Below are 26,004 nucleotides of genomic sequence, written 5' to 3'. Positions count from 1 at the left end.
ACAGTCAGTAATGCTGATCAGCAGAAGCGACATAAGAAGGCTTTACAGAAACAGACTTCTGGAAGTCCCAAACAAACTTTTTGCATTGGCCGGGAATCTAACCCGGGCCTCCCGCGTGGCAGGCGAGAATTCTACCACTGAACCACCAATGCTCGACACGCAGCCTGCCCTCGTGTGGTCGCCACGAGAGACGAGCCGCTCGCACTCATTAGCTCGTTGTGACAGAAGCAAGAGCCAGATCAGGTGCCTGTGAGAGGAGCGCGGTCCGGTTGCCAAACGCACGCATATTAAGTGACGGTCATGCTTCGACAGTTCACTTTTCACACGAATGGATAGGCAGCTGGGGCTTCTTTAAGTAAATCATGTGTCACCCTCAATGCTAAATGTAGAAACACCCTCATTTCTGGCACAACAGATAAAAGCCCTTGCATTGGCCGGGAATCGGACCCGGGTCTCTCGCGTGGGAGGCGAGAATTCTACCACTGAACCACCAATGCTCAGCTGCAAAGCCACCTGTGCTTACAGTGAGCGAGGGCATGCTTCTTGGCTCGTCGAAAGAGACGGCAGATGAGGAACACATATTGATCTTGCATTAAGTCCCCTTTTACGAGTTGCGATCATTTGGTGCTTCACGATGATGGCAGGATATTGCTATTTAACTTATAATCCCAGTCAGTAATGCTGATCAGCAGAAGCGACATAAGAAGGCTTTACAGAAACAGACTTCTGGAAGTCCCAAACAAACTTTTTGCATTGGCCGGGAATCGATCCCGGGCCTCCCGCGTGGCAGGCGAGAATTCTACCACTGAACCACCAATGCTCGACACGCAGCTCGCCCTCGTTTGGTCGGCACGAGAGACGCGGCGCTTGCACTCATTAGTTTTTAGAAACTCTTTCATTTCACACCAGTGGAAAGGCAACTGGAGCTTCTTTAAGTAAATCAGGTGTCACCCTTTAACTTATGATCACAGTCAGTAATGCTGATCAGCAGAAGCGACATAAGAAGGCTTTACAGAAACAGACTTCTGGAAGTCCCAAACAAACTTTTTGCATTGGCCGGGAATCGAACCCGGGCCTCCCGCGTGGCAGGCGAGAATTCTACCACTGAACCACCAATGCTCGACACGCAGCTCGCCCTCGTTTGGTCGGCACGAGAGACGCGGCGCTTGCACTCATTAGTTTTTAGAAACTCTTTCATTTCACACCAGTGGAAAGGCAACTGGAGCTTCTTTAAGTAAATCAGGTGTCACTCTTTAACTTTTAATCACAGTCAGTAATGCTGATCAGCAGAAGCGACATAAGAAGGCTTTACAGAAACAGACTTCTGGAAGTCCCAAACAAACTTTTTGCATTGGCCGGGAATCGAACCCGGGCCTCCCGCGTGGCAGGCGAGAATTCTACCACTGAACCACCAATGCTCGACACGCAGCTCGCCCTCGTTTGGTCGGCACGAGAGACGCGGCGCTTGCACTCATTAGTTTTTAGAAACTCTTTCATTTCACACCAGTGGAAAGGCAACTGGAGCTTCTTTAAGTAAATCAGGTGTCACTCTTTAACTTTTAATCACAGTCAGTAATGCTGATCAGCAGAAGCGACATAAGAAGGCTTTACAGAAACAGACTTCTGGAAGTCCCAAACAAACTTTTTGCATTGGCCGGGAATCGAACCCGGGCCTCCCGCGTGGCAGGCGAGAATTCTACCACTGAACCACCAATGCTCGACACGCAGCTCGCCCTCGTTTGGTCGGCACGAGAGACGCGGCGCTTGCACTCATTAGTTTTTAGAAACTCTTTCATTTCACACCAGTGGAAAGGCAACTGGAGCTTCTTTAAGTAAATCAGGTGTCACTCTTTAACTTATGATCACAGTCAGTAATGCTGATCAGCAGAAGCGACATAAGAAGGCTTTACAGAAACAGACTTCTGGAAGTCCCAAACAAACTTTTTGCATTGGCCGGGAATCTAACCCGGGCCTCCCGCATGGCAGGCGAGAATTCTACCACTGAACCACCAATGCTCGACACGCAGCCTGCCCTCGTGTGGTCGCCACGAGAGACGAGCCGCTCGCACTCATTAGCTCGTTGTGACAGAAGCAAGAGCCAGATCAGGTGCCTGTGAGAGGAGCGCGGTCCGGTTGCCAAACGCACGCATATTAAGTGACGGTCATGCTTCGACAGTTCACTTTTCACACGAATGGATAGGCAGCTGGGGCTTCTTTAAGTAAATCATGTGTCACCCTCAATGCTAAATGTAGAAACACCCTCATTTCTGGCACAACAGATAAAAGCCCTTGCATTGGCCGGGAATCGGACCCGGGTCTCTCGCGTGGGAGGCGAGAATTCTACCACTGAACCACCAATGCTCAGCTGCAAAGCCACCTGTGCTTACAGTGAGCGAGGGCATGCTTCTTGGCTCGTCGAAAGAGACGGCAGATGAGGAACACATATTGATCTTGCATTAAGTCCCCTTTTACGAGTTGCGATCATTTGGTGCTTCACGATGATGGCAGGATATTGCTATTTAACTTATAATCCCAGTCAGTAATGCTGATCAGCAGAAGCGACATAAGAAGGCTTTACAGAAACAGACTTCTGGAAGTCCCAAACAAACTTTTTGCATTGGCCGGGAATCGAACCCGGGCCTCCCGCGTGGCAGGCGAGAATTCTACCACTGAACCACCAATGCTCGACACGCAGCTCGCCCTCGTTTGGTCGGCACGAGAGACGCGGCGCTTGCACTCATTAGTTTTTAGAAACTCTTTCATTTCACACCAGTGGAAAGGCAACTGGAGCTTCTTTAAGTAAATCAGGTGTCACCCTTTAACTTATGATCACAGTCAGTAATGCTGATCAGCAGAAGCGACATAATAAGGCTTTACAGAAACAGACTTCTGGAAGTCCCAAACAAACTTTTTGCATTGGCCGGGAATCGAACCCGGGCCTCCCGCGTGGCAGGCGAGAATTCTACCACTGAACCACCAATGCTCGACACGCAGCTCGCCCTCGTTTGGTCGGCACGAGAGACGCGGCGCTTGCACTCATTAGTTTTTAGAAACTCTTTCATTTCACACCAGTGGAAAGGCAACTGGAGCTTCTTTAAGTAAATCAGGTGTCACCCTTTAACTTATGATCACAGTCAGTAATGCTGATCAGCAGAAGCGACATAATAAGGCTTTACAGAAACAGACTTCTGGAAGTCCCAAACAAACTTTTTGCATTGGCCGGGAATCGAACCCGGGCCTCCCGCGTGGCAGGCGAGAATTCTACCACTGAACCACCAATGCTCGACACGCAGCTCGCCCTCGTTTGGTCAGCACGAGAGACGCGGCGCTTGCACTCATTAGTTTTTAGAAACTCTTTCATTTCACACCAGTGGAAAGGCAACTGGAGCTTCTTTAAGTAAATCAGGTGTCACCCTTTAACTTATGATCACAGTCAGTAATGCTGATCAGCAGAAGCGACATAAGAAGGCTTTACAGAAACAGACTTCTGGAAGTCCCAAACAAACTTTTTGCATTGGCCGGGAATCTAACCCGGGCCTCCCGCGTGGCAGGCGAGAATTCTACCACTGAACCACCAATGCTCGACACGCAGCCTGCCCTCGTGTGGTCGCCACGAGAGACGAGCCGCTCGCACTCATTAGCTCGTTGTGACAGAAGCAAGAGCCAGATCAGGTGCCTGTGAGAGGAGCGCGGTCCGGTTGCCAAACGCACGCATATTAAGTGACGGTCATGCTTCGACAGTTCACTTTTCACACGAATGGATAGGCAGCTGGGGCTTCTTTAAGTAAATCATGTGTCACCCTCAATGCTAAATGTAGAAACACCCTCATTTCTGGCACAACAGATAAAAGCCCTTGCATTGGCCGGGAATCGGACCCGGGTCTCTCGCGTGGGAGGCGAGAATTCTACCACTGAACCACCAATGCTCAGCTGCAAAGCCACCTGTGCTTACAGTAAGCGAGGGCATGCTTCTTGGCTCGTCGAAAGAGACGGCAGATGAGGAACACATATTGATCTTGCATTAAGTCCCCTTTTACGAGTTGCGATCATTTGGTGCTTCACGATGATGGCAGGATATTGCTATTTAACTTATAATCCCAGTCAGTAATGCTGATCAGCAGAAGCGACATAAGAAGGCTTTACAGAAACAGACTTCTGGAAGTCCCAAACAAACTTTTTGCATTGGCCGGGAATCGAACCCGGGCCTCCCGCGTGGCAGGCGAGAATTCTACCACTGAACCACCAATGCTCGACACGCAGCTCGCCCTCGTTTGGTCGGCACGAGAGACGCGGCGCTTGCACTCATTAGTTTTTAGAAACTCTTTCATTTCACACCAGTGGAAAGGCAACTGGAGCTTCTTTAAGTAAATCAGGTGTCACCCTTTAACTTATGATCACAGTCAGTAATGCTGATCAGCAGAAGCGACATAAGAAGGCTTTACAGAAACAGACTTCTGGAAGTCCCAAACAAACTTTTTGCATTGGCCGGGAATCTAACCCGGGCCTCCCGCGTGGCAGGCGAGAATTCTACCACTGAACCACCAATGCTCGACACGCAGCCTGCCCTCGTGTGGTCGCCACGAGAGACGAGCCGCTCGCACTCATTAGCTCGTTGTGACAGAAGCAAGAGCCAGATCAGGTGCCTGTGAGAGGAGCGCGGTCCGGTTGCCAAACGCACGCATATTAAGTGACGGTCATGCTTCGACAGTTCACTTTTCACACGAATGGATAGGCAGCTGGGGCTTCTTTAAGTAAATCATGTGTCACCCTCAATGCTAAATGTAGAAACACCCTCATTTCTGGCACAACAGATAAAAGCCCTTGCATTGGCCGGGAATCGGACCCGGGTCTCTCGCGTGGGAGGCGAGAATTCTACCACTGAACCACCAATGCTCAGCTGCAAAGCCACCTGTGCTTACAGTGAGCGAGGGCATGCTTCTTGGCTCGTCGAAAGAGACGGCAGATGAGGAACACATATTGATCTTGCATTAAGTCCCCTTTTACGAGTTGCGATCATTTGGTGCTTCACGATGATGGCAGGATATTGCTATTTAACTTATAATCCCAGTCAGTAATGCTGATCAGCAGAAGCGACATAAGAAGGCTTTACAGAAACAGACTTCTGGAAGTCCCAAACAAACTTTTTGCATTGGCCGGGAATCGAACCCGGGCCTCCCGCGTGGCAGGCGAGAATTCTACCACTGAACCACCAATGCTCGACACGCAGCTCGCCCTCGTTTGGTCGGCACGAGAGACGCGGCGCTTGCACTCATTAGTTTTTAGAAACTCTTTCATTTCACACCAGTGGAAAGGCAACTGGAGCTTCTTTAAGTAAATCAGGTGTCACCCTTTAACTTATGATCACAGTCAGTAATGCTGATCAGCAGAAGCGACATAAGAAGGCTTTACAGAAACAGACTTCTGGAAGTCCCAAACAAACTTTTTGCATTGGCCGGGAATCGAACCCGGGCCTCCCGCGTGGCAGGCGAGAATTCTACCACTGAACCACCAATGCTCGACACGCAGCCTGCCCTCGTGTGGTCGCCACGAGAGACGAGCCGCTCGCACTCATTAGCTCGTTGTGACAGAAGCAAGAGCCAGATCAGGTGCCTGTGAGAGGAGCGCGGTCCGGTTGCCAAAGGCACGCATATTAAGTGACGGTCATGCTTCGACAGTTCACTTTTCACACGAATGGATAGGCAGCTGGGGCTTCTTTAAGTAAATCATGTGTCACCCTCAATGCTAAATGTAGAAACACCCTCATTTCTGGCACAACAGATAAAAGCCCTTGCATTGGCCGGGAATCGGACCCGGGTCTCTCGCGTGGGAGGCGAGAATTCTACCACTGAACCACCAATGCTCAGCTGCAAAGCCACCTGTGCTTACAGTGAGCGAGGGCATGCTTCTTGGCTCGTCGAAAGAGACGGCAGATGAGGAACACATATTGATCTTGCATTAAGTCCCCTTTTACGAGTTGCGATCATTTGGTGCTTCACGATGATGGCAGGATATTGCTATTTAACTTATAATCCCAGTCAGTAATGCTGATCAGCAGAAGCGACATAAGAAGGCTTTACAGAAACAGACTTCTGGAAGTCCCAAACAAACTTTTTGCATTGGCCGGGAATCGATCCCGGGCCTCCCGCGTGGCAGGCGAGAATTCTACCACTGAACCACCAATGCTCGACACGCAGCCTGCCCTCGTGTGGTCGCCACGAGAGACGAGCCGCTCGCACTCATTAGCTCGTTGTGACAGAAGCAAGAGCCAGATCAGGTGCCTGTGAGAGGAGCGCGGTCCGGTTGCCAAAGGCACGCATATTAAGTGACGGTCATGCTTCGACAGTTCACTTTTCACACGAATGGATAGGCAGCTGGGGCTTCTTTAAGTAAATCATGTGTCACCCTCAATGCTAAATGTAGAAACACCCTCATTTCTGGCACAACAGATAAAAGCCCTTGCATTGGCCGGGAATCGGACCCGGGTCTCTCGCGTGGGAGGCGAGAATTCTACCACTGAACCACCAATGCTCAGCTGCAAAGCCACCTGTGCTTACAGTGAGCGAGGGCATGCTTCTTGGCTCGTCGAAAGAGACGGCAGATGAGGAACACATATTGATCTTGCATTAAGTCCCCTTTTACGAGTTGCGATCATTTGGTGCTTCACGATGATGGCAGGATATTGCTATTTAACTTATAATCCCAGTCAGTAATGCTGATCAGCAGAAGCGACATAAGAAGGCTTTACAGAAACAGACTTCTGGAAGTCCCAAACAAACTTTTTGCATTGGCCGGGAATCGAACCCGGGCCTCCCGCGTGGCAGGCGAGAATTCTACCACTGAACCACCAATGCTCGACACGCAGCTCGCCCTCGTTTGGTCGGCACGAGAGACGCGGCGCTTGCACTCATTAGTTTTTAGAAACTCTTTCATTTCACACCAGTGGAAAGGCAACTGGAGCTTCTTTAAGTAAATCAGGTGTCACCCTTTAACTTATGATCACAGTCAGTAATGCTGATCAGCAGAAGCGACATAAGAAGGCTTTACAGAAACAGACTTCTGGAAGTCCCAAACAAACTTTTTGCATTGGCCGGGAATCGAACCCGGGCCTCCCGCGTGGCAGGCGAGAATTCTACCACTGAACCACCAATGCTCGACACGCAGCCTGCCCTCGTGTGGTCGCCACGAGAGACGAGCCGCTCGCACTCATTAGCTCGTTGTGACAGAAGCAAGAGCCAGATCAGGTGCCTGTGAGAGGAGCGCGGTCCGGTTGCCAAAGGCACGCATATTAAGTGACGGTCATGCTTCGACAGTTCACTTTTCACACGAATGGATAGGCAGCTGGGGCTTCTTTAAGTAAATCATGTGTCACCCTCAATGCTAAATGTAGAAACACCCTCATTTCTGGCACAACAGATAAAAGCCCTTGCATTGGCCGGGAATCGGACCCGGGTCTCTCGCGTGGGAGGCGAGAATTCTACCACTGAACCACCAATGCTCGACACGCAGCTCGCCCTCGTTTGGTCGGCACGAGAGACGCGGCGCTTGCACTCATTAGTTTTTAGAAACTCTTTCATTTCACACCAGTGGAAAGGCAACTGGAGCTTCTTTAAGTAAATCAGGTGTCACCCTTTAACTTATGATCACAGTCAGTAATGCTGATCAGCAGAAGCGACATAAGAAGGCTTTACAGAAACAGACTTCTGGAAGTCCCAAACAAACTTTTTGCATTGGCCGGGAATCTAACCCGGGCCTCCCGCGTGGCAGGCGAGAATTCTACCACTGAACCACCAATGCTCGACACGCAGCCTGCCCTCGTGTGGTCGCCACGAGAGACGAGCCGCTCGCACTCATTAGCTCGTTGTGACAGAAGCAAGAGCCAGATCAGGTGCCTGTGAGAGGAGCGCGGTCCGGTTGCCAAAGGCACGCATATTAAGTGACGGTCATGCTTCGACAGTTCACTTTTCACACGAATGGATAGGCAGCTGGGGCTTCTTTAAGTAAATCATGTGTCACCCTCAATGCTAAATGTAGAAACACCCTCATTTCTGGCACAACAGATAAAAGCCCTTGCATTGGCCGGGAATCGGACCCGGGTCTCTCGCGTGGGAGGCGAGAATTCTACCACTGAACCACCAATGCTCAGCTGCAAAGCCACCTGTGCTTACAGTGAGCGAGGGCATGCTTCTTGGCTCGTCGAAAGAGACGGCAGATGAGGAACACATATTGATCTTGCATTAAGTCCCCTTTTACGAGTTGCGATCATTTGGTGCTTCACGATGATGGCAGGATATTGCTATTTAACTTATAATCCCAGTCAGTAATGCTGATCAGCAGAAGCGACATAAGAAGGCTTTACAGAAACAGACTTCTGGAAGTCCCAAACAAACTTTTTGCATTGGCCGGGAATCGATCCCGGGCCTCCCGCGTGGCAGGCGAGAATTCTACCACTGAACCACCAATGCTCGACACGCAGCTCGCCCTCGTTTGGTCGGCACGAGAGACGCGGCGCTTGCACTCATTAGTTTTTAGAAACTCTTTCATTTCACACCAGTGGAAAGGCAACTGGAGCTTCTTTAAGTAAATCAGGTGTCACCCTTTAACTTATGATCACAGTCAGTAATGCTGATCAGCAGAAGCGACATAAGAAGGCTTTACAGAAACAGACTTCTGGAAGTCCCAAACAAACTTTTTGCATTGGCCGGGAATCGAACCCGGGCCTCCCGCGTGGCAGGCGAGAATTCTACCACTGAACCACCAATGCTCGACACGCAGCTCGCCCTCGTTTGGTCGGCACGAGAGACGCGGCGCTTGCACTCATTAGTTTTTAGAAACTCTTTCATTTCACACCAGTGGAAAGGCAACTGGAGCTTCTTTAAGTAAATCAGGTGTCACCCTTTAACTTATGATCACAGTCAGTAATGCTGATCAGCAGAAGCGACATAATAAGGCTTTACAGAAACAGACTTCTGGAAGTCCCAAACAAACTTTTTGCATTGGCCGGGAATCGAACCCGGGCCTCCCGCGTGGCAGGCGAGAATTCTACCACTGAACCACCAATGCTCGACACGCAGCCTGCCCTCGTGTGGTCGCCACGAGAGACGAGCCGCTCGCACTCATTAGCTCGTTGTGACAGAAGCAAGAGCCAGATCAGGTGCCTGTGAGAGGAGCGCGGTCCGGTTGCCAAAGGCACGCATATTAAGTGACGGTCATGCTTCGACAGTTCACTTTTCACACGAATGGATAGGCAGCTGGGGCTTCTTTAAGTAAATCATGTGTCACCCTCAATGCTAAATGTAGAAACACCCTCATTTCTGGCACAACAGATAAAAGCCCTTGCATTGGCCGGGAATCGGACCCGGGTCTCTCGCGTGGGAGGCGAGAATTCTACCACTGAACCACCAATGCTCAGCTGCAAAGCCACCTGTGCTTACAGTGAGCGAGGGCATGCTTCTTGGCTCGTCGAAAGAGACGGCAGATGAGGAACACATATTGATCTTGCATTAAGTCCCCTTTTACGAGTTGCGATCATTTGGTGCTTCACGATGATGGCAGGATATTGCTATTTAACTTATAATCCCAGTCAGTAATGCTGATCAGCAGAAGCGACATAAGAAGGCTTTACAGAAACAGACTTCTGGAAGTCCCAAACAAACTTTTTGCATTGGCCGGGAATCGATCCCGGGCCTCCCGCGTGGCAGGCGAGAATTCTACCACTGAACCACCAATGCTCGACACGCAGCTCGCCCTCGTTTGGTCGGCACGAGAGACGCGGCGCTTGCACTCATTAGTTTTTAGAAACTCTTTCATTTCACACCAGTGGAAAGGCAACTGGAGCTTCTTTAAGTAAATCAGGTGTCACCCTTTAACTTATGATCACAGTCAGTAATGCTGATCAGCAGAAGCGACATAAGAAGGCTTTACAGAAACAGACTTCTGGAAGTCCCAAACAAACTTTTTGCATTGGCCGGGAATCGAACCCGGGCCTCCCGCGTGGCAGGCGAGAATTCTACCACTGAACCACCAATGCTCGACACGCAGCTCACCCTCGTTTGGTCGGCACGAGAGACGCGGCGCTTGCACTCATTAGTTTTTAGAAACTCTTTCATTTCACACCAGTGGAAAGGCAACTGGAGCTTCTTTAAGTAAATCAGGTGTCACCCTTTAACTTATGATCACAGTCAGTAATGCTGATCAGCAGAAGCGACATAAGAAGGCTTTACAGAAACAGACTTCTGGAAGTCCCAAACAAACTTTTTGCATTGGCCGGGAATCTAACCCGGGCCTCCCGCGTGGCAGGCGAGAATTCTACCACTGAACCACCAATGCTCGACACGCAGCCTGCCCTCGTGTGGTCGCCACGAGAGACGAGCCGCTCGCACTCATTAGCTCGTTGTGACAGAAGCAAGAGCCAGATCAGGTGCCTGTGAGAGGAGCGCGGTCCGGTTGCCAAAGGCACGCATATTAAGTGACGGTCATGCTTCGACAGTTCACTTTTCACACGAATGGATAGGCAGCTGGGGCTTCTTTAAGTAAATCATGTGTCACCCTCAATGCTAAATGTAGAAACACCCTCATTTCTGGCACAACAGATAAAAGCCCTTGCATTGGCCGGGAATCGGACCCGGGTCTCTCGCGTGGGAGGCGAGAATTCTACCACTGAACCACCAATGCTCAGCTGCAAAGCCACCTGTGCTTACAGTGAGCGAGGGCATGCTTCTTGGCTCGTCGAAAGAGACGGCAGATGAGGAACACATATTGATCTTGCATTAAGTCCCCTTTTACGAGTTGCGATCATTTGGTGCTTCACGATGATGGCAGGATATTGCTATTTAACTTATAATCCCAGTCAGTAATGCTGATCAGCAGAAGCGACATAAGAAGGCTTTACAGAAACAGACTTCTGGAAGTCCCAAACAAACTTTTTGCATTGGCCGGGAATCGATCCCGGGCCTCCCGCGTGGCAGGCGAGAATTCTACCACTGAACCACCAATGCTCGACACGCAGCTCGCCCTCGTTTGGTCGGCACGAGAGACGCGGCGCTTGCACTCATTAGTTTTTAGAAACTCTTTCATTTCACACCAGTGGAAAGGCAACTGGAGCTTCTTTAAGTAAATCAGGTGTCACCCTTTAACTTATGATCACAGTCAGTAATGCTGATCAGCAGAAGCGACATAAGAAGGCTTTACAGAAACAGACTTCTGGAAGTCCCAAACAAACTTTTTGCATTGGCCGGGAATCGAACCCGGGCCTCCCGCGTGGCAGGCGAGAATTCTACCACTGAACCACCAATGCTCGACACGCAGCTCGCCCTCGTTTGGTCGGCACGAGAGACGCGGCGCTTGCACTCATTAGTTTTTAGAAACTCTTTCATTTCACACCAGTGGAAAGGCAACTGGAGCTTCTTTAAGTAAATCAGGTGTCACCCTTTAACTTATGATCACAGTCAGTAATGCTGATCAGCAGAAGCGACATAATAAGGCTTTACAGAAACAGACTTCTGGAAGTCCCAAACAAACTTTTTGCATTGGCCGGGAATCGAACCCGGGCCTCCCGCGTGGCAGGCGAGAATTCTACCACTGAACCACCAATGCTCGACACGCAGCTCGCCCTCGTTTGGTCGGCACGAGAGACGCGGCGCTTGCACTCATTAGTTTTTAGAAACTCTTTCATTTCACACCAGTGGAAAGGCAACTGGAGCTTCTTTAAGTAAATCAGGTGTCACCCTTTAACTTATGATCACAGTCAGTAATGCTGATCAGCAGAAGCGACATAAGAAGGCTTTACAGAAACAGACTTCTGGAAGTCCCAAACAAACTTTTTGCATTGGCCGGGAATCTAACCCGGGCCTCCCGCGTGGCAGGCGAGAATTCTACCACTGAACCACCAATGCTCGACACGCAGCCTGCCCTCGTGTGGTCGCCACGAGAGACGAGCCGCTCGCACTCATTAGCTCGTTGTGACAGAAGCAAGAGCCAGATCAGGTGCCTGTGAGAGGAGCGCGGTCCGGTTGCCAAAGGCACGCATATTAAGTGACGGTCATGCTTCGACAGTTCACTTTTCACACGAATGGATAGGCAGCTGGGGCTTCTTTAAGTAAATCATGTGTCACCCTCAATGCTAAATGTAGAAACACCCTCATTTCTGGCACAACAGATAAAAGCCCTTGCATTGGCCGGGAATCGGACCCGGGTCTCTCGCGTGGGAGGCGAGAATTCTACCACTGAACCACCAATGCTCAGCTGCAAAGCCACCTGTGCTTACAGTGAGCGAGGGCATGCTTCTTGGCTCGTCGAAAGAGACGGCAGATGAGGAACACATATTGATCTTGCATTAAGTCCCCTTTTACGAGTTGCGATCATTTGGTGCTTCACGATGATGGCAGGATATTGCTATTTAACTTATAATCCCAGTCAGTAATGCTGATCAGCAGAAGCGACATAAGAAGGCTTTACAGAAACAGACTTCTGGAAGTCCCAAACAAACTTTTTGCATTGGCCGGGAATCGAACCCGGGCCTCCCGCGTGGCAGGCGAGAATTCTACCACTGAACCACCAATGCTCGACACGCAGCTCGCCCTCGTTTGGTCGGCACGAGAGACGCGGCGCTTGCACTCATTAGTTTTTAGAAACTCTTTCATTTCACACCAGTGGAAAGGCAACTGGAGCTTCTTTAAGTAAATCAGGTGTCACCCTTTAACTTATGATCACAGTCAGTAATGCTGATCAGCAGAAGCGACATAAGAAGGCTTTACAGAAACAGACTTCTGGAAGTCCCAAACAAACTTTTTGCATTGGCCGGGAATCGAACCCGGGCCTCCCGCGTGGCAGGCGAGAATTCTACCACTGAACCACCAATGCTCGACACGCAGCCTGCCCTCGTGTGGTCGCCACGAGAGACGAGCCGCTCGCACTCATTAGCTCGTTGTGACAGAAGCAAGAGCCAGATCAGGTGCCTGTGAGAGGAGCGCGGTCCGGTTGCCAAACGCACGCATATTAAGTGACGGTCATGCTTCGACAGTTCACTTTTCACACGAATGGATAGGCAGCTGGGGCTTCTTTAAGTAAATCATGTGTCACCCTCAATGCTAAATGTAGAAACACCCTCATTTCTGGCACAACAGATAAAAGCCCTTGCATTGGCCGGGAATCGGACCCGGGTCTCTCGCGTGGGAGGCGAGAATTCTACCACTGAACCACCAATGCTCAGCTGCAAAGCCACCTGTGCTTACAGTGAGCGAGGGCATGCTTCTTGGCTCGTCGAAAGAGACGGCAGATGAGGAACACATATTGATCTTGCATTAAGTCCCCTTTTACGAGTTGCGATCATTTGGTGCTTCACGATGATGGCAGGATATTGCTATTTAACTTATAATCCCAGTCAGTAATGCTGATCAGCAGAAGCGACATAAGAAGGCTTTACAGAAACAGACTTCTGGAAGTCCCAAACAAACTTTTTGCATTGGCCGGGAATCGATCCCGGGCCTCCCGCGTGGCAGGCGAGAATTCTACCACTGAACCACCAATGCTCGACACGCAGCTCGCCCTCGTTTGGTCGGCACGAGAGACGCGGCGCTTGCACTCATTAGTTTTTAGAAACTCTTTCATTTCACACCAGTGGAAAGGCAACTGGAGCTTCTTTAAGTAAATCAGGTGTCACCCTTTAACTTATGATCACAGTCAGTAATGCTGATCAGCAGAAGCGACATAAGAAGGCTTTACAGAAACAGACTTCTGGAAGTCCCAAACAAACTTTTTGCATTGGCCGGGAATCGAACCCGGGCCTCCCGCGTGGCAGGCGAGAATTCTACCACTGAACCACCAATGCTCGACACGCAGCTCGCCCTCGTTTGGTCGGCACGAGAGACGCGGCGCTTGCACTCATTAGTTTTTAGAAACTCTTTCATTTCACACCAGTGGAAAGGCAACTGGAGCTTCTTTAAGTAAATCAGGTGTCACCCTTTAACTTATGATCACAGTCAGTAATGCTGATCAGCAGAAGCGACATAAGAAGGCTTTACAGAAACAGACTTCTGGAAGTCCCAAACAAACTTTTTGCATTGGCCGGGAATCTAACCCGGGCCTCCCGCGTGGCAGGCGAGAATTCTACCACTGAACCACCAATGCTCGACACGCAGCCTGCCCTCGTGTGGTCGCCACGAGAGACGAGCCGCTCGCACTCATTAGCTCGTTGTGACAGAAGCAAGAGCCAGATCAGGTGCCTGTGAGAGGAGCGCGGTCCGGTTGCCAAAGGCACGCATATTAAGTGACGGTCATGCTTCGACAGTTCACTTTTCACACGAATGGATAGGCAGCTGGGGCTTCTTTAAGTAAATCATGTGTCACCCTCAATGCTAAATGTAGAAACACCCTCATTTCTGGCACAACAGATAAAAGCCCTTGCATTGGCCGGGAATCGGACCCGGGTCTCTCGCGTGGGAGGCGAGAATTCTACCACTGAACCACCAATGCTCAGCTGCAAAGCCACCTGTGCTTACAGTGAGCGAGGGCATGCTTCTTGGCTCGTCGAAAGAGACGGCAGATGAGGAACACATATTGATCTTGCATTAAGTCCCCTTTTACGAGTTGCGATCATTTGGTGCTTCACGATGATGGCAGGATATTGCTATTTAACTTATAATCCCAGTCAGTAATGCTGATCAGCAGAAGCGACATAAGAAGGCTTTACAGAAACAGACTTCTGGAAGTCCCAAACAAACTTTTTGCATTGGCCGGGAATCGATCCCGGGCCTCCCGCGTGGCAGGCGAGAATTCTACCACTGAACCACCAATGCTCGACACGCAGCTCGCCCTCGTTTGGTCGGCACGAGAGACGCGGCGCTTGCACTCATTAGTTTTTAGAAACTCTTTCATTTCACACCAGTGGAAAGGCAACTGGAGCTTCTTTAAGTAAATCAGGTGTCACCCTTTAACTTATGATCACAGTCAGTAATGCTGATCAGCAGAAGCGACATAAGAAGGCTTTACAGAAACAGACTTCTGGAAGTCCCAAACAAACTTTTTGCATTGGCCGGGAATCGAACCCGGGCCTCCCGCGTGGCAGGCGAGAATTCTACCACTGAACCACCAATGCTCGACACGCAGCTCGCCCTCGTTTGGTCGGCACGAGAGACGCGGCGCTTGCACTCATTAGTTTTTAGAAACTCTTTCATTTCACACCAGTGGAAAGGCAACTGGAGCTTCTTTAAGTAAATCAGGTGTCACCCTTTAACTTATGATCACAGTCAGTAATGCTGATCAGCAGAAGCGACATAAGAAGGCTTTACAGAAACAGACTTCTGGAAGTCCCAAACAAACTTTTTGCATTGGCCGGGAATCGAACCCGGGCCTCCCGCGTGGCAGGCGAGAATTCTACCACTGAACCACCAATGCTCGACACGCAGCTCGCCCTCGTTTGGTCGGCACGAGAGACGCGGCGCTTGCACTCATTAGTTTTTAGAAACTCTTTCATTTCACACCAGTGGAAAGGCAACTGGAGCTTCTTTAAGTAAATCAGGTGTCACCCTTTAACTTATGATCACAGTCAGTAATGCTGATCAGCAGAAGCGACATAAGAAGGCTTTACAGAAACAGACTTCTGGAAGTCCCAAACAAACTTTTTGCATTGGCCGGGAATCTAACCCGGGCCTCCCGCGTGGCAGGCGAGAATTCTACCACTGAACCACCAATGCTCGACACGCAGCCTGCCCTCGTGTGGTCGCCACGAGAGACGAGCCGCTCGCACTCATTAGCTCGTTGTGACAGAAGCAAGAGCCAGATCAGGTGCCTGTGAGAGGAGCGCGGTCCGGTTGCCAAACGCACGCATATTAAGTGACGGTCATGCTTCGACAGTTCACTTTTCACACGAATGGATAGGCAGCTGGGGCTTCTTTAAGTAAATCATGTGTCACCCTCAATGCTAAATGTAGAAACACCCTCATTTCTGGCACAACAGATAAAAGCCCTTGCATTGGCCGGGAATCGGACCCGGGTCTCTCGCGTGGGAGGCGAGAATTCTACCACTGAACCACCAATGCTCAGCTGCAAAGCCACCTGTGCTTACAGTGAGCGAGGGCATGCTTCTTGGCTCGTCGAAAGAGACGGCAGATGAGGAACACATATTGATCTTGCATTAAGTCCCCTTTTACGAGTTGCGATCATTTGGTGCTTCACGATGATGGCAGGATATTGCTATTTAACTTATAATCCCAGTCAGTAATGCTGATCAGCAGAAGCGACATAAGAAGGCTTTACAGAAACAGACTTCTGGAAGTCCCAAACAAACTTTTTGCATTGGCCGGGAATCGAACCCGGGCCTCCCGCGTGGCAGGCGAGAATTCTACCACTGAACCACCAATGCTCGACACGCAGCTCGCCCTCGTTTGGTCGGCACGAGAGACGCGGCGCTTGCACTCATTAGTTTTTAGAAACTCTTTCATTTCACACCAGTGGAAAGGCAACTGGAGCTTCTTTAAGTAAATCAGGTGTCACCCTTTAACTTATGATCACAGTCAGTAATGCTGATCAGCAGAAGCGACATAAGAAGGCTTTACAGAAACAGACTTCTGGAAGTCCCAAACAAACTTTTTGCATTGGCCGGGAATCGAACCCGGGCCTCCCGCGTGGCAGGCGAGAATTCTACCACTGAACCACCAATGCTCGACACGCAGCTCGCCCTCGTTTGGTCGGCACGAGAGACGCGGCGCTTGCACTCATTAGTTTTTAGAAACTCTTTCATTTCACACCAGTGGAAAGGCAACTGGAGCTTCTTTAAGTAAATCAGGTGTCACCCTTTAACTTATGATCACAGTCAGTAATGCTGATCAGCAGAAGCGACATAAGAAGGCTTTACAGAAACAGACTTCTGGAAGTCCCAAACAAACTTTTTGCATTGGCCGGGAATCTAACCCGGGCCTCCCGCGTGGCAGGCGAGAATTCTACCACTGAACCACCAATGCTCGACACGCAGCCTGCCCTCGTGTGGTCGCCACGAGAGACGAGCCGCTCGCACTCATTAGCTCGTTGTGACAGAAGCAAGAGCCAGATCAGGTGCCTGTGAGAGGAGCGCGGTCCGGTTGCCAAACGCACGCATATTAAGTGACGGTCATGCTTCGACAGTTCACTTTTCACACGAATGGATAGGCAGCTGGGGCTTCTTTAAGTAAATCATGTGTCACCCTCAATGCTAAATGTAGAAACACCCTCATTTCTGGCACAACAGATAAAAGCCCTTGCATTGGCCGGGAATCGGACCCGGGTCTCTCGCGTGGGAGGCGAGAATTCTACCACTGAACCACCAATGCTCAGCTGCAAAGCCACCTGTGCTTACAGTGAGCGAGGGCATGCTTCTTGGCTCGTCGAAAGAGACGGCAGATGAGGAACACATATTGATCTTGCATTAAGTCCCCTTTTACGAGTTGCGATCATTTGGTGCTTCACGATGATGGCAGGATATTGCTATTTAACTTATAATCCCAGTCAGTAATGCTGATCAGCAGAAGCGACATAAGAAGGCTTTACAGAAACAGACTTCTGGAAGTCCCAAACAAACTTTTTGCATTGGCCGGGAATCGAACCCGGGCCTCCCGCGTGGCAGGCGAGAATTCTACCACTGAACCACCAATGCTCGACACGCAGCTCGCCCTCGTTTGGTCGGCACGAGAGACGCGGCGCTTGCACTCATTAGTTTTTAGAAACTCTTTCATTTCACACCAGTGGAAAGGCAACTGGAGCTTCTTTAAGTAAATCAGGTGTCACCCTTTAACTTATGATCACAGTCAGTAATGCTGATCAGCAGAAGCGACATAAGAAGGCTTTACAGAAACAGACTTCTGGAAGTCCCAAACAAACTTTTTGCATTGGCCGGGAATCGAACCCGGGCCTCCCGCGTGGCAGGCGAGAATTCTACCACTGAACCACCAATGCTCGACACGCAGCTCGCCCTCGTTTGGTCGGCACGAGAGACGCGGCGCTTGCACTCATTAGTTTTTAGAAACTCTTTCATTTCACACCAGTGGAAAGGCAACTGGAGCTTCTTTAAGTAAATCAGGTGTCACCCTTTAACTTATGATCACAGTCAGTAATGCTGATCAGCAGAAGCGACATAAGAAGGCTTTACAGAAACAGACTTCTGGAAGTCCCAAACAAACTTTTTGCATTGGCCGGGAATCGAACCCGGGCCTCCCGCGTGGCAGGCGAGAATTCTACCACTGAACCACCAATGCTCGACACGCAGCTCGCCCTCGTTTGGTCGGCACGAGAGACGCGGCGCTTGCACTCATTAGTTTTTAGAAACTCTTTCATTTCACACCAGTGGAAAGGCAACTGGAGCTTCTTTAAGTAAATCAGGTGTCACCCTTTAACTTATGATCACAGTCAGTAATGCTGATCAGCAGAAGCGACATAAGAAGGCTTTACAGAAACAGACTTCTGGAAGTCCCAAACAAACTTTTTGCATTGGCCGGGAATCTAACCCGGGCCTCCCGCGTGGCAGGCGAGAATTCTACCACTGAACCACCAATGCTCGACACGCAGCCTGCCCTCGTGTGGTCGCCACGAGAGACGAGCCGCTCGCACTCATTAGCTCGTTGTGACAGAAGCAAGAGCCAGATCAGGTGCCTGTGAGAGGAGCGCGGTCCGGTTGCCAAACGCACGCATATTAAGTGACGGTCATGCTTCGACAGTTCACTTTTCACACGAATGGATAGGCAGCTGGGGCTTCTTTAAGTAAATCATGTGTCACCCTCAATGCTAAATGTAGAAACACCCTCATTTCTGGCACAACAGATAAAAGCCCTTGCATTGGCCGGGAATCGGACCCGGGTCTCTCGCGTGGGAGGCGAGAATTCTACCACTGAACCACCAATGCTCAGCTGCAAAGCCACCTGTGCTTACAGTGAGCGAGGGCATGCTTCTTGGCTCGTCGAAAGAGACGGCAGATGAGGAACACATATTGATCTTGCATTAAGTCCCCTTTTACGAGTTGCGATCATTTGGTGCTTCACGATGATGGCAGGATATTGCTATTTAACTTATAATCCCAGTCAGTAATGCTGATCAGCAGAAGCGACATAAGAAGGCTTTACAGAAACAGACTTCTGGAAGTCCCAAACAAACTTTTTGCATTGGCCGGGAATCGATCCCGGGCCTCCCGCGTGGCAGGCGAGAATTCTACCACTGAACCACCAATGCTCGACACGCAGCTCGCCCTCGTTTGGTCGGCACGAGAGACGCGGCGCTTGCACTCATTAGTTTTTAGAAACTCTTTCATTTCACACCAGTGGAAAGGCAACTGGAGCTTCTTTAAGTAAATCAGGTGTCACCCTTTAACTTATGATCACAGTCAGTAATGCTGATCAGCAGAAGCGACATAAGAAGGCTTTACAGAAACAGACTTCTGGAAGTCCCAAACAAACTTTTTGCATTGGCCGGGAATCGAACCCGGGCCTCCCGCGTGGCAGGCGAGAATTCTACCACTGAACCACCAATGCTCGACACGCAGCTCGCCCTCGTTTGGTCGGCACGAGAGACGCGGCGCTTGCACTCATTAGTTTTTAGAAACTCTTTCATTTCACACCAGTGGAAAGGCAACTGGAGCTTCTTTAAGTAAATCAGGTGTCACCCTTTAACTTATGATCACAGTCAGTAATGCTGATCAGCAGAAGCGACATAAGAAGGCTTTACAGAAACAGACTTCTGGAAGTCCCAAACAAACTTTTTGCATTGGCCGGGAATCGAACCCGGGCCTCCCGCGTGGCAGGCGAGAATTCTACCACTGAACCACCAATGCTCGACACGCAGCTCGCCCTCGTTTGGTCGGTACGAGAGACGCGGCGCTTGCACTCATTAGTTTTTAGAAACTCTTTCATTTCACACCAGTGGAAAGGCAACTGGAGCTTCTTTAAGTAAATCAGGTGTCACCCTTTAACTTATGATCACAGTCAGTAATGCTGATCAGCAGAAGCGACATAAGAAGGCTTTACAGAAACAGACTTCTGGAAGTCCCAAACAAACTTTTTGCATTGGCCGGGAATCGAACCCGGGCCTCCCGCGTGGCAGGCGAGAATTCTACCACTGAACCACCAATGCTCGACACGCAGCTCGCCCTCGTTTGGTCGGCACGAGAGACGCGGCGCTTGCACTCATTAGTTTTTAGAAACTCTTTCATTTCACACCAGTGGAAAGGCAACTGGAGCTTCTTTAAGTAAATCAGGTGTCACCCTTTAACTTATGATCACAGTCAGTAATGCTGATCAGCAGAAGCGACATAAGAAGGCTTTACAGAAACAGACTTCTGGAAGTCCCAAACAAACTTTTTGCATTGGCCGGGAATCGAACCCGGGCCTCCCGCGTGGCAGGCGAGAATTCTACCACTGAACCACCAATGCTCGACACGCAGCTCGCCCTCGTTTGGTCGGCACGAGAGACGCGGCGCTTGCACTCATTAGTTTTTAGAAACTCTTTCATTTCACACCAGTGGAAAGGCAACTGGAGCTTCTTTAAGTAAATCAGGTGTCACCCTTTAACTTATGATCACAGTCAGTAATGCTGATCAGCAGAAGCGACATAAGAAGGCTTTACAGAAACAGACTTCTGGAAGTCCCAAACAAACTTTTTGCATTGGCCGGGAATCGAACCCGGGCCTCCCGCGTGGCAGGCGAGAATTCTACCACTGAACCACCAATGCTCGACACGCAGCTCGCCCTCGTTTGGTCGGCACGAGAGACGCGGCGCTTGCACTCATTAGTTTTTAGAAACTCTTTCATTTCACACCAGTGGAAAGGCAACTGGAGCTTCTTTAAGTAAATCAGGTGTCACCCTTTAACTTATGATCACAGTCAGTAATGCTGATCAGCAGAAGCGACATAAGAAGGCTTTACAGAAACAGACTTCTGGAAGTCCCAAACAAACTTTTTGCATTGGCCGGGAATCGAACCCGGGCCTCCCGCGTGGCAGGCGAGAATTCTACCACTGAACCACCAATGCTCGACACGCAGCTCGCCCTCGTTTGGTCGGCACGAGAGACGCGGCGCTTGCACTCATTAGTTTTTAGAAACTCTTTCATTTCACACCAGTGGAAAGGCAACTGGAGCTTCTTTAAGTAAATCAGGTGTCACCCTTTAACTTATGATCACAGTCAGTAATGCTGATCAGCAGAAGCGACATAAGAAGGCTTTACAGAAACAGACTTCTGGAAGTCCCAAACAAACTTTTTGCATTGGCCGGGAATCTAACCCGGGCCTCCCGCGTGGCAGGCGAGAATTCTACCACTGAACCACCAATGCTCGACACGCAGCCTGCCCTCGTGTGGTCGCCACGAGAGACGAGCCGCTCGCACTCATTAGCTCGTTGTGACAGAAGCAAGAGCCAGATCAGGTGCCTGTGAGAGGAGCGCGGTCCGGTTGCCAAACGCACGCATATTAAGTGACGGTCATGCTTCGACAGTTCACTTTTCACACGAATGGATAGGCAGCTGGGGCTTCTTTAAGTAAATCATGTGTCACCCTCAATGCTAAATGTAGAAACACCCTCATTTCTGGCACAACAGATAAAAGCCCTTGCATTGGCCGGGAATCGGACCCGGGTCTCTCGCGTGGGAGGCGAGAATTCTACCACTGAACCACCAATGCTCAGCTGCAAAGCCACCTGTGCTTACAGTGAGCGAGGGCATGCTTCTTGGCTCGTCGAAAGAGACGGCAGATGAGGAACACATATTGATCTTGCATTAAGTCCCCTTTTACGAGTTGCGATCATTTGGTGCTTCACGATGATGGCAGGATATTGCTATTTAACTTATAATCCCAGTCAGTAATGCTGATCAGCAGAAGCGACATAAGAAGGCTTTACAGAAACAGACTTCTGGAAGTCCCAAACAAACTTTTTGCATTGGCCGGGAATCGATCCCGGGCCTCCCGCGTGGCAGGCGAGAATTCTACCACTGAACCACCAATGCTCGACACGCAGCTCGCCCTCGTTTGGTCGGCACGAGAGACGCGGCGCTTGCACTCATTAGTTTTTAGAAACTCTTTCATTTCACACCAGTGGAAAGGCAACTGGAGCTTCTTTAAGTAAATCAGGTGTCACCCTTTAACTTATGATCACAGTCAGTAATGCTGATCAGCAGAAGCGACATAAGAAGGCTTTACAGAAACAGACTTCTGGAAGTCCCAAACAAACTTTTTGCATTGGCCGGGAATCTAACCCGGGCCTCCCGCGTGGCAGGCGAGAATTCTACCACTGAACCACCAATGCTCGACACGCAGCCTGCCCTCGTGTGGTCGCCACGAGAGACGAGCCGCTCGCACTCATTAGCTCGTTGTGACAGAAGCAAGAGCCAGATCAGGTGCCTGTGAGAGGAGCGCGGTCCGGTTGCCAAACGCACGCATATTAAGTGACGGTCATGCTTCGACAGTTCACTTTTCACACGAATGGATAGGCAGCTGGGGCTTCTTTAAGTAAATCATGTGTCACCCTCAATGCTAAATGTAGAAACACCCTCATTTCTGGCACAACAGATAAAAGCCCTTGCATTGGCCGGGAATCGGACCCGGGTCTCTCGCGTGGGAGGCGAGAATTCTACCACTGAACCACCAATGCTCAGCTGCAAAGCCACCTGTGCTTACAGTGAGCGAGGGCATGCTTCTTGGCTCGTCGAAAGAGACGGCAGATGAGGAACACATATTGATCTTGCATTAAGTCCCCTTTTACGAGTTGCGATCATTTGGTGCTTCACGATGATGGCAGGATATTGCTATTTAACTTATAATCCCAGTCAGTAATGCTGATCAGCAGAAGCGACATAAGAAGGCTTTACAGAAACAGACTTCTGGAAGTCCCAAACAAACTTTTTGCATTGGCCGGGAATCGATCCCGGGCCTCCCGCGTGGCAGGCGAGAATTCTACCACTGAACCACCAATGCTCGACACGCAGCTCGCCCTCGTTTGGTCGGCACGAGAGACGCGGCGCTTGCACTCATTAGTTTTTAGAAACTCTTTCATTTCACACCAGTGGAAAGGCAACTGGAGCTTCTTTAAGTAAATCAGGTGTCACCCTTTAACTTATGATCACAGTCAGTAATGCTGATCAGCAGAAGCGACATAAGAAGGCTTTACAGAAACAGACTTCTGGAAGTCCCAAACAAACTTTTTGCATTGGCCGGGAATCGAACCCGGGCCTCCCGCGTGGCAGGCGAGAATTCTACCACTGAACCACCAATGCTCGACACGCAGCTCGCCCTCGTTTGGTCGGCACGAGAGACGCGGCGCTTGCACTCATTAGTTTTTAGAAACTCTTTCATTTCACACCAGTGGAAAGGCAACTGGAGCTTCTTTAAGTAAATCAGGTGTCACCCTTTAACTTATGATCACAGTCAGTAATGCTGATCAGCAGAAGCGACATAAGAAGGCTTTACAGAAACAGACTTCTGGAAGTCCCAAACAAACTTTTTGCATTGGCCGGGAATCGAACCCGGGCCTCCCGCGTGGCAGGCGAGAATTCTACCACTGAACCACCAATGCTCGACACGCAGCTCGCCCTCGTTTGGTCGGCACGAGAGACGCGGCGCTTGCACTCATTAGTTTTTAGAAACTCTTTCATTTCACACCAGTGGAAAGGCAACTGGAGCTTCTTTAAGTAAATCAGGTGTCACCCTTTAACTTATGATCACAGTCAGTAATGCTGATCAGCAGAAGCGACATAATAAGGCTTTACAGAAACAGACTTCTGGAAGTCCCAAACAAACTTTTTGCATTGGCCGGGAATCGAACCCGGGCCTCCCGCGTGGCAGGCGAGAATTCTACCACTGAACCACCAATGCTCGACACGCAGCTCGCCCTCGTTTGGTCGGCACGAGAGACGCGGCGCTTGCACTCATTAGTTTTTAGAAACTCTTTCATTTCACACCAGTGGAAAGGCAACTGGAGCTTCTTTAAGTAAATCAGGTGTCACCCTTTAACTTATGATCACAGTCAGTAATGCTGATCAGCAGAAGCGACATAAGAAGGCTTTACAGAAACAGACTTCTGGAAGTCCCAAACAAACTTTTTGCATTGGCCGGGAATCTAACCCGGGCCTCCCGCGTGGCAGGCGAGAATTCTACCACTGAACCACCAATGCTCGACACGCAGCTCGCCCTCGTTTGGTCGGCACGAGAGACGCGGCGCTTGCACTCATTAGTTTTTAGAAACTCTTTCATTTCACACCAGTGGAAAGGCAACTGGAGCTTCTTTAAGTAAATCAGGTGTCACCCTTTAACTTATGATCACAGTCAGTAATGCTGATCAGCAGAAGCGACATAATAAGGCTTTACAGAAACAGACTTCTGGAAGTCCCAAACAAACTTTTTGCATTGGCCGGGAATCGAACCCGGGCCTCCCGCGTGGCAGGCGAGAATTCTACCACTGAACCACCAATGCTCGACACGCAGCTCGCCCTCGTTTGGTCGGCACGAGAGACGCGGCGCTTGCACTCATTAGTTTTTAGAAACTCTTTCATTTCACACCAGTGGAAAGGCAACTGGAGCTTCTTTAAGTAAATCAGGTGTCACCCTTTAACTTATGATCACAGTCAGTAATGCTGATCAGCAGAAGCGACATAAGAAGGCTTTACAGAAACAGACTTCTGGAAGTCCCAAACAAACTTTTTGCATTGGCCGGGAATCGAACCCGGGCCTCCCGCGTGGCAGGCGAGAATTCTACCACTGAACCACCAATGCTCGACACGCAGCTCGCCCTCGTTTGGTCGGCACGAGAGACGCGGCGCTTGCACTCATTAGTTTTTAGAAACTCTTTCATTTCACACCAGTGGAAAGGCAACTGGAGCTTCTTTAAGTAAATCAGGTGTCACCCTTTAACTTATGATCACAGTCAGTAATGCTGATCAGCAGAAGCGACATAAGAAGGCTTTACAGAAACAGACTTCTGGAAGTCCCAAACAAACTTTTTGCATTGGCCGGGAATCGAACCCGGGCCTCCCGCGTGGCAGGCGAGAATTCTACCACTGAACCACCAATGCTCGACACGCAGCTCGCCCTCGTTTGGTCGGCACGAGAGACGCGGCGCTTGCACTCATTAGTTTTTAGAAACTCTTTCATTTCACACCAGTGGAAAGGCAACTGGAGCTTCTTTAAGTAAATCAGGTGTCACCCTTTAACTTATGATCACAGTCAGTAATGCTGATCAGCAGAAGCGACATAAGAAGGCTTTACAGAAACAGACTTCTGGAAGTCCCAAACAAACTTTTTGCATTGGCCGGGAATCTAACCCGGGCCTCCCGCGTGGCAGGCGAGAATTCTACCACTGAACCACCAATGCTCGACACGCAGCTCGCCCTCGTTTGGTCGGCACGAGAGACGCGGCGCTTGCACTCATTAGTTTTTAGAAACTCTTTCATTTCACACCAGTGGAAAGGCAACTGGAGCTTCTTTAAGTAAATCAGGTGTCACCCTTTAACTTATGATCACAGTCAGTAATGCTGATCAGCAGAAGCGACATAATAAGGCTTTACAGAAACAGACTTCTGGAAGTCCCAAACAAACTTTTTGCATTGGCCGGGAATCGAACCCGGGCCTCCCGCGTGGCAGGCGAGAATTCTACCACTGAACCACCAATGCTCGACACGCAGCTCGCCCTCGTTTGGTCGGCACGAGAGACGCGGCGCTTGCACTCATTAGTTTTTAGAAACTCTTTCATTTCACACCAGTGGAAAGGCAACTGGAGCTTCTTTAAGTAAATCAGGTGTCACCCTTTAACTTATGATCACAGTCAGTAATGCTGATCAGCAGAAGCGACATAAGAAGGCTTTACAGAAACAGACTTCTGGAAGTCCCAAACAAACTTTTTGCATTGGCCGGGAATCGAACCCGGGCCTCCCGCGTGGCAGGCGAGAATTCTACCACTGAACCACCAATGCTCGACACGCAGCTCGCCCTCGTTTGGTCGGCACGAGAGACGCGGCGCTTGCACTCATTAGTTTTTAGAAACTCTTTCATTTCACACCAGTGGAAAGGC

At 50.0% G+C, this 26,004-nt stretch overlaps 58 non-coding genes across 58 annotated transcripts; all 58 read right to left on the bottom strand.

The window, feature by feature from the left end:
• Positions 1-426: 426 nt before the first annotated feature.
• Positions 427-497, bottom strand: trnag-ccc (transfer RNA glycine (anticodon CCC)). The gene has a single exon. It is a non-coding gene; the product is annotated as a tRNA-Gly (tRNA).
• Positions 498-1,048: 551 nt separating this feature from the next.
• Positions 1,049-1,119, bottom strand: trnag-gcc (transfer RNA glycine (anticodon GCC)). The gene has a single exon. It is a non-coding gene; the product is annotated as a tRNA-Gly (tRNA).
• A 228-nt stretch (positions 1,120-1,347) lies between these two features.
• trnag-gcc (transfer RNA glycine (anticodon GCC)) lies at positions 1,348-1,418 on the bottom strand. Its single transcript has one exon. It is a non-coding gene; the product is annotated as a tRNA-Gly (tRNA).
• Positions 1,419-1,646: 228 nt separating this feature from the next.
• Positions 1,647-1,717, bottom strand: trnag-gcc (transfer RNA glycine (anticodon GCC)). The gene has a single exon. It is a non-coding gene; the product is annotated as a tRNA-Gly (tRNA).
• Positions 1,718-2,290: 573 nt separating this feature from the next.
• On the bottom strand, positions 2,291-2,361 carry trnag-ccc (transfer RNA glycine (anticodon CCC)). Its single transcript has one exon. It is a non-coding gene; the product is annotated as a tRNA-Gly (tRNA).
• Positions 2,362-2,613: 252 nt separating this feature from the next.
• trnag-gcc (transfer RNA glycine (anticodon GCC)) lies at positions 2,614-2,684 on the bottom strand. Its single transcript has one exon. It is a non-coding gene; the product is annotated as a tRNA-Gly (tRNA).
• Positions 2,685-2,912: 228 nt separating this feature from the next.
• trnag-gcc (transfer RNA glycine (anticodon GCC)) lies at positions 2,913-2,983 on the bottom strand. The gene has a single exon. It is a non-coding gene; the product is annotated as a tRNA-Gly (tRNA).
• Positions 2,984-3,211: 228 nt separating this feature from the next.
• Positions 3,212-3,282, bottom strand: trnag-gcc (transfer RNA glycine (anticodon GCC)). The gene has a single exon. It is a non-coding gene; the product is annotated as a tRNA-Gly (tRNA).
• Positions 3,283-3,855: 573 nt separating this feature from the next.
• Positions 3,856-3,926, bottom strand: trnag-ccc (transfer RNA glycine (anticodon CCC)). Its single transcript has one exon. It is a non-coding gene; the product is annotated as a tRNA-Gly (tRNA).
• Positions 3,927-4,178: 252 nt separating this feature from the next.
• On the bottom strand, positions 4,179-4,249 carry trnag-gcc (transfer RNA glycine (anticodon GCC)). The gene has a single exon. It is a non-coding gene; the product is annotated as a tRNA-Gly (tRNA).
• A 573-nt stretch (positions 4,250-4,822) lies between these two features.
• trnag-ccc (transfer RNA glycine (anticodon CCC)) lies at positions 4,823-4,893 on the bottom strand. Its single transcript has one exon. It is a non-coding gene; the product is annotated as a tRNA-Gly (tRNA).
• A 252-nt stretch (positions 4,894-5,145) lies between these two features.
• Positions 5,146-5,216, bottom strand: trnag-gcc (transfer RNA glycine (anticodon GCC)). The gene has a single exon. It is a non-coding gene; the product is annotated as a tRNA-Gly (tRNA).
• A 228-nt stretch (positions 5,217-5,444) lies between these two features.
• trnag-gcc (transfer RNA glycine (anticodon GCC)) lies at positions 5,445-5,515 on the bottom strand. The gene has a single exon. It is a non-coding gene; the product is annotated as a tRNA-Gly (tRNA).
• Positions 5,516-5,789: 274 nt separating this feature from the next.
• On the bottom strand, positions 5,790-5,860 carry trnag-ccc (transfer RNA glycine (anticodon CCC)). The gene has a single exon. It is a non-coding gene; the product is annotated as a tRNA-Gly (tRNA).
• A 597-nt stretch (positions 5,861-6,457) lies between these two features.
• trnag-ccc (transfer RNA glycine (anticodon CCC)) lies at positions 6,458-6,528 on the bottom strand. The gene has a single exon. It is a non-coding gene; the product is annotated as a tRNA-Gly (tRNA).
• Positions 6,529-6,780: 252 nt separating this feature from the next.
• Positions 6,781-6,851, bottom strand: trnag-gcc (transfer RNA glycine (anticodon GCC)). The gene has a single exon. It is a non-coding gene; the product is annotated as a tRNA-Gly (tRNA).
• Positions 6,852-7,079: 228 nt separating this feature from the next.
• trnag-gcc (transfer RNA glycine (anticodon GCC)) lies at positions 7,080-7,150 on the bottom strand. The gene has a single exon. It is a non-coding gene; the product is annotated as a tRNA-Gly (tRNA).
• A 274-nt stretch (positions 7,151-7,424) lies between these two features.
• On the bottom strand, positions 7,425-7,495 carry trnag-ccc (transfer RNA glycine (anticodon CCC)). The gene has a single exon. It is a non-coding gene; the product is annotated as a tRNA-Gly (tRNA).
• A 573-nt stretch (positions 7,496-8,068) lies between these two features.
• On the bottom strand, positions 8,069-8,139 carry trnag-ccc (transfer RNA glycine (anticodon CCC)). Its single transcript has one exon. It is a non-coding gene; the product is annotated as a tRNA-Gly (tRNA).
• A 551-nt stretch (positions 8,140-8,690) lies between these two features.
• trnag-gcc (transfer RNA glycine (anticodon GCC)) lies at positions 8,691-8,761 on the bottom strand. The gene has a single exon. It is a non-coding gene; the product is annotated as a tRNA-Gly (tRNA).
• Positions 8,762-8,989: 228 nt separating this feature from the next.
• trnag-gcc (transfer RNA glycine (anticodon GCC)) lies at positions 8,990-9,060 on the bottom strand. The gene has a single exon. It is a non-coding gene; the product is annotated as a tRNA-Gly (tRNA).
• A 274-nt stretch (positions 9,061-9,334) lies between these two features.
• trnag-ccc (transfer RNA glycine (anticodon CCC)) lies at positions 9,335-9,405 on the bottom strand. The gene has a single exon. It is a non-coding gene; the product is annotated as a tRNA-Gly (tRNA).
• A 551-nt stretch (positions 9,406-9,956) lies between these two features.
• trnag-gcc (transfer RNA glycine (anticodon GCC)) lies at positions 9,957-10,027 on the bottom strand. Its single transcript has one exon. It is a non-coding gene; the product is annotated as a tRNA-Gly (tRNA).
• Positions 10,028-10,600: 573 nt separating this feature from the next.
• On the bottom strand, positions 10,601-10,671 carry trnag-ccc (transfer RNA glycine (anticodon CCC)). Its single transcript has one exon. It is a non-coding gene; the product is annotated as a tRNA-Gly (tRNA).
• Positions 10,672-11,222: 551 nt separating this feature from the next.
• trnag-gcc (transfer RNA glycine (anticodon GCC)) lies at positions 11,223-11,293 on the bottom strand. The gene has a single exon. It is a non-coding gene; the product is annotated as a tRNA-Gly (tRNA).
• Positions 11,294-11,521: 228 nt separating this feature from the next.
• Positions 11,522-11,592, bottom strand: trnag-gcc (transfer RNA glycine (anticodon GCC)). Its single transcript has one exon. It is a non-coding gene; the product is annotated as a tRNA-Gly (tRNA).
• Positions 11,593-12,165: 573 nt separating this feature from the next.
• trnag-ccc (transfer RNA glycine (anticodon CCC)) lies at positions 12,166-12,236 on the bottom strand. Its single transcript has one exon. It is a non-coding gene; the product is annotated as a tRNA-Gly (tRNA).
• Positions 12,237-12,488: 252 nt separating this feature from the next.
• Positions 12,489-12,559, bottom strand: trnag-gcc (transfer RNA glycine (anticodon GCC)). Its single transcript has one exon. It is a non-coding gene; the product is annotated as a tRNA-Gly (tRNA).
• Positions 12,560-12,787: 228 nt separating this feature from the next.
• Positions 12,788-12,858, bottom strand: trnag-gcc (transfer RNA glycine (anticodon GCC)). The gene has a single exon. It is a non-coding gene; the product is annotated as a tRNA-Gly (tRNA).
• Positions 12,859-13,132: 274 nt separating this feature from the next.
• Positions 13,133-13,203, bottom strand: trnag-ccc (transfer RNA glycine (anticodon CCC)). The gene has a single exon. It is a non-coding gene; the product is annotated as a tRNA-Gly (tRNA).
• Positions 13,204-13,754: 551 nt separating this feature from the next.
• trnag-gcc (transfer RNA glycine (anticodon GCC)) lies at positions 13,755-13,825 on the bottom strand. Its single transcript has one exon. It is a non-coding gene; the product is annotated as a tRNA-Gly (tRNA).
• Positions 13,826-14,398: 573 nt separating this feature from the next.
• Positions 14,399-14,469, bottom strand: trnag-ccc (transfer RNA glycine (anticodon CCC)). Its single transcript has one exon. It is a non-coding gene; the product is annotated as a tRNA-Gly (tRNA).
• A 551-nt stretch (positions 14,470-15,020) lies between these two features.
• On the bottom strand, positions 15,021-15,091 carry trnag-gcc (transfer RNA glycine (anticodon GCC)). Its single transcript has one exon. It is a non-coding gene; the product is annotated as a tRNA-Gly (tRNA).
• Positions 15,092-15,319: 228 nt separating this feature from the next.
• Positions 15,320-15,390, bottom strand: trnag-gcc (transfer RNA glycine (anticodon GCC)). The gene has a single exon. It is a non-coding gene; the product is annotated as a tRNA-Gly (tRNA).
• Positions 15,391-15,963: 573 nt separating this feature from the next.
• On the bottom strand, positions 15,964-16,034 carry trnag-ccc (transfer RNA glycine (anticodon CCC)). The gene has a single exon. It is a non-coding gene; the product is annotated as a tRNA-Gly (tRNA).
• Positions 16,035-16,286: 252 nt separating this feature from the next.
• trnag-gcc (transfer RNA glycine (anticodon GCC)) lies at positions 16,287-16,357 on the bottom strand. Its single transcript has one exon. It is a non-coding gene; the product is annotated as a tRNA-Gly (tRNA).
• A 228-nt stretch (positions 16,358-16,585) lies between these two features.
• Positions 16,586-16,656, bottom strand: trnag-gcc (transfer RNA glycine (anticodon GCC)). The gene has a single exon. It is a non-coding gene; the product is annotated as a tRNA-Gly (tRNA).
• A 573-nt stretch (positions 16,657-17,229) lies between these two features.
• Positions 17,230-17,300, bottom strand: trnag-ccc (transfer RNA glycine (anticodon CCC)). The gene has a single exon. It is a non-coding gene; the product is annotated as a tRNA-Gly (tRNA).
• A 252-nt stretch (positions 17,301-17,552) lies between these two features.
• trnag-gcc (transfer RNA glycine (anticodon GCC)) lies at positions 17,553-17,623 on the bottom strand. The gene has a single exon. It is a non-coding gene; the product is annotated as a tRNA-Gly (tRNA).
• Positions 17,624-17,851: 228 nt separating this feature from the next.
• Positions 17,852-17,922, bottom strand: trnag-gcc (transfer RNA glycine (anticodon GCC)). The gene has a single exon. It is a non-coding gene; the product is annotated as a tRNA-Gly (tRNA).
• Positions 17,923-18,150: 228 nt separating this feature from the next.
• Positions 18,151-18,221, bottom strand: trnag-gcc (transfer RNA glycine (anticodon GCC)). The gene has a single exon. It is a non-coding gene; the product is annotated as a tRNA-Gly (tRNA).
• A 573-nt stretch (positions 18,222-18,794) lies between these two features.
• Positions 18,795-18,865, bottom strand: trnag-ccc (transfer RNA glycine (anticodon CCC)). Its single transcript has one exon. It is a non-coding gene; the product is annotated as a tRNA-Gly (tRNA).
• Positions 18,866-19,416: 551 nt separating this feature from the next.
• Positions 19,417-19,487, bottom strand: trnag-gcc (transfer RNA glycine (anticodon GCC)). The gene has a single exon. It is a non-coding gene; the product is annotated as a tRNA-Gly (tRNA).
• A 228-nt stretch (positions 19,488-19,715) lies between these two features.
• trnag-gcc (transfer RNA glycine (anticodon GCC)) lies at positions 19,716-19,786 on the bottom strand. The gene has a single exon. It is a non-coding gene; the product is annotated as a tRNA-Gly (tRNA).
• Positions 19,787-20,014: 228 nt separating this feature from the next.
• On the bottom strand, positions 20,015-20,085 carry trnag-gcc (transfer RNA glycine (anticodon GCC)). Its single transcript has one exon. It is a non-coding gene; the product is annotated as a tRNA-Gly (tRNA).
• Positions 20,086-20,313: 228 nt separating this feature from the next.
• trnag-gcc (transfer RNA glycine (anticodon GCC)) lies at positions 20,314-20,384 on the bottom strand. The gene has a single exon. It is a non-coding gene; the product is annotated as a tRNA-Gly (tRNA).
• Positions 20,385-20,612: 228 nt separating this feature from the next.
• Positions 20,613-20,683, bottom strand: trnag-gcc (transfer RNA glycine (anticodon GCC)). The gene has a single exon. It is a non-coding gene; the product is annotated as a tRNA-Gly (tRNA).
• A 228-nt stretch (positions 20,684-20,911) lies between these two features.
• trnag-gcc (transfer RNA glycine (anticodon GCC)) lies at positions 20,912-20,982 on the bottom strand. The gene has a single exon. It is a non-coding gene; the product is annotated as a tRNA-Gly (tRNA).
• Positions 20,983-21,555: 573 nt separating this feature from the next.
• On the bottom strand, positions 21,556-21,626 carry trnag-ccc (transfer RNA glycine (anticodon CCC)). The gene has a single exon. It is a non-coding gene; the product is annotated as a tRNA-Gly (tRNA).
• Positions 21,627-22,522: 896 nt separating this feature from the next.
• On the bottom strand, positions 22,523-22,593 carry trnag-ccc (transfer RNA glycine (anticodon CCC)). Its single transcript has one exon. It is a non-coding gene; the product is annotated as a tRNA-Gly (tRNA).
• Positions 22,594-23,144: 551 nt separating this feature from the next.
• On the bottom strand, positions 23,145-23,215 carry trnag-gcc (transfer RNA glycine (anticodon GCC)). Its single transcript has one exon. It is a non-coding gene; the product is annotated as a tRNA-Gly (tRNA).
• Positions 23,216-23,443: 228 nt separating this feature from the next.
• trnag-gcc (transfer RNA glycine (anticodon GCC)) lies at positions 23,444-23,514 on the bottom strand. Its single transcript has one exon. It is a non-coding gene; the product is annotated as a tRNA-Gly (tRNA).
• A 228-nt stretch (positions 23,515-23,742) lies between these two features.
• On the bottom strand, positions 23,743-23,813 carry trnag-gcc (transfer RNA glycine (anticodon GCC)). Its single transcript has one exon. It is a non-coding gene; the product is annotated as a tRNA-Gly (tRNA).
• A 527-nt stretch (positions 23,814-24,340) lies between these two features.
• trnag-gcc (transfer RNA glycine (anticodon GCC)) lies at positions 24,341-24,411 on the bottom strand. Its single transcript has one exon. It is a non-coding gene; the product is annotated as a tRNA-Gly (tRNA).
• Positions 24,412-24,639: 228 nt separating this feature from the next.
• Positions 24,640-24,710, bottom strand: trnag-gcc (transfer RNA glycine (anticodon GCC)). Its single transcript has one exon. It is a non-coding gene; the product is annotated as a tRNA-Gly (tRNA).
• A 228-nt stretch (positions 24,711-24,938) lies between these two features.
• Positions 24,939-25,009, bottom strand: trnag-gcc (transfer RNA glycine (anticodon GCC)). Its single transcript has one exon. It is a non-coding gene; the product is annotated as a tRNA-Gly (tRNA).
• A 527-nt stretch (positions 25,010-25,536) lies between these two features.
• trnag-gcc (transfer RNA glycine (anticodon GCC)) lies at positions 25,537-25,607 on the bottom strand. The gene has a single exon. It is a non-coding gene; the product is annotated as a tRNA-Gly (tRNA).
• A 228-nt stretch (positions 25,608-25,835) lies between these two features.
• On the bottom strand, positions 25,836-25,906 carry trnag-gcc (transfer RNA glycine (anticodon GCC)). Its single transcript has one exon. It is a non-coding gene; the product is annotated as a tRNA-Gly (tRNA).
• Positions 25,907-26,004: the final 98 nt, after the last annotated feature.

Source organism: Pseudorasbora parva, chromosome 2, assembly GCF_024679245.1.
Source record: "Pseudorasbora parva isolate DD20220531a chromosome 2, ASM2467924v1, whole genome shotgun sequence".
Lineage (NCBI taxonomy): Eukaryota > Metazoa > Chordata > Actinopteri > Cypriniformes > Gobionidae > Pseudorasbora > Pseudorasbora parva.
The sequence above is the reverse complement of the archived record's forward strand: the minus strand, read 5'-3'. Positions and strand labels throughout refer to the sequence as shown.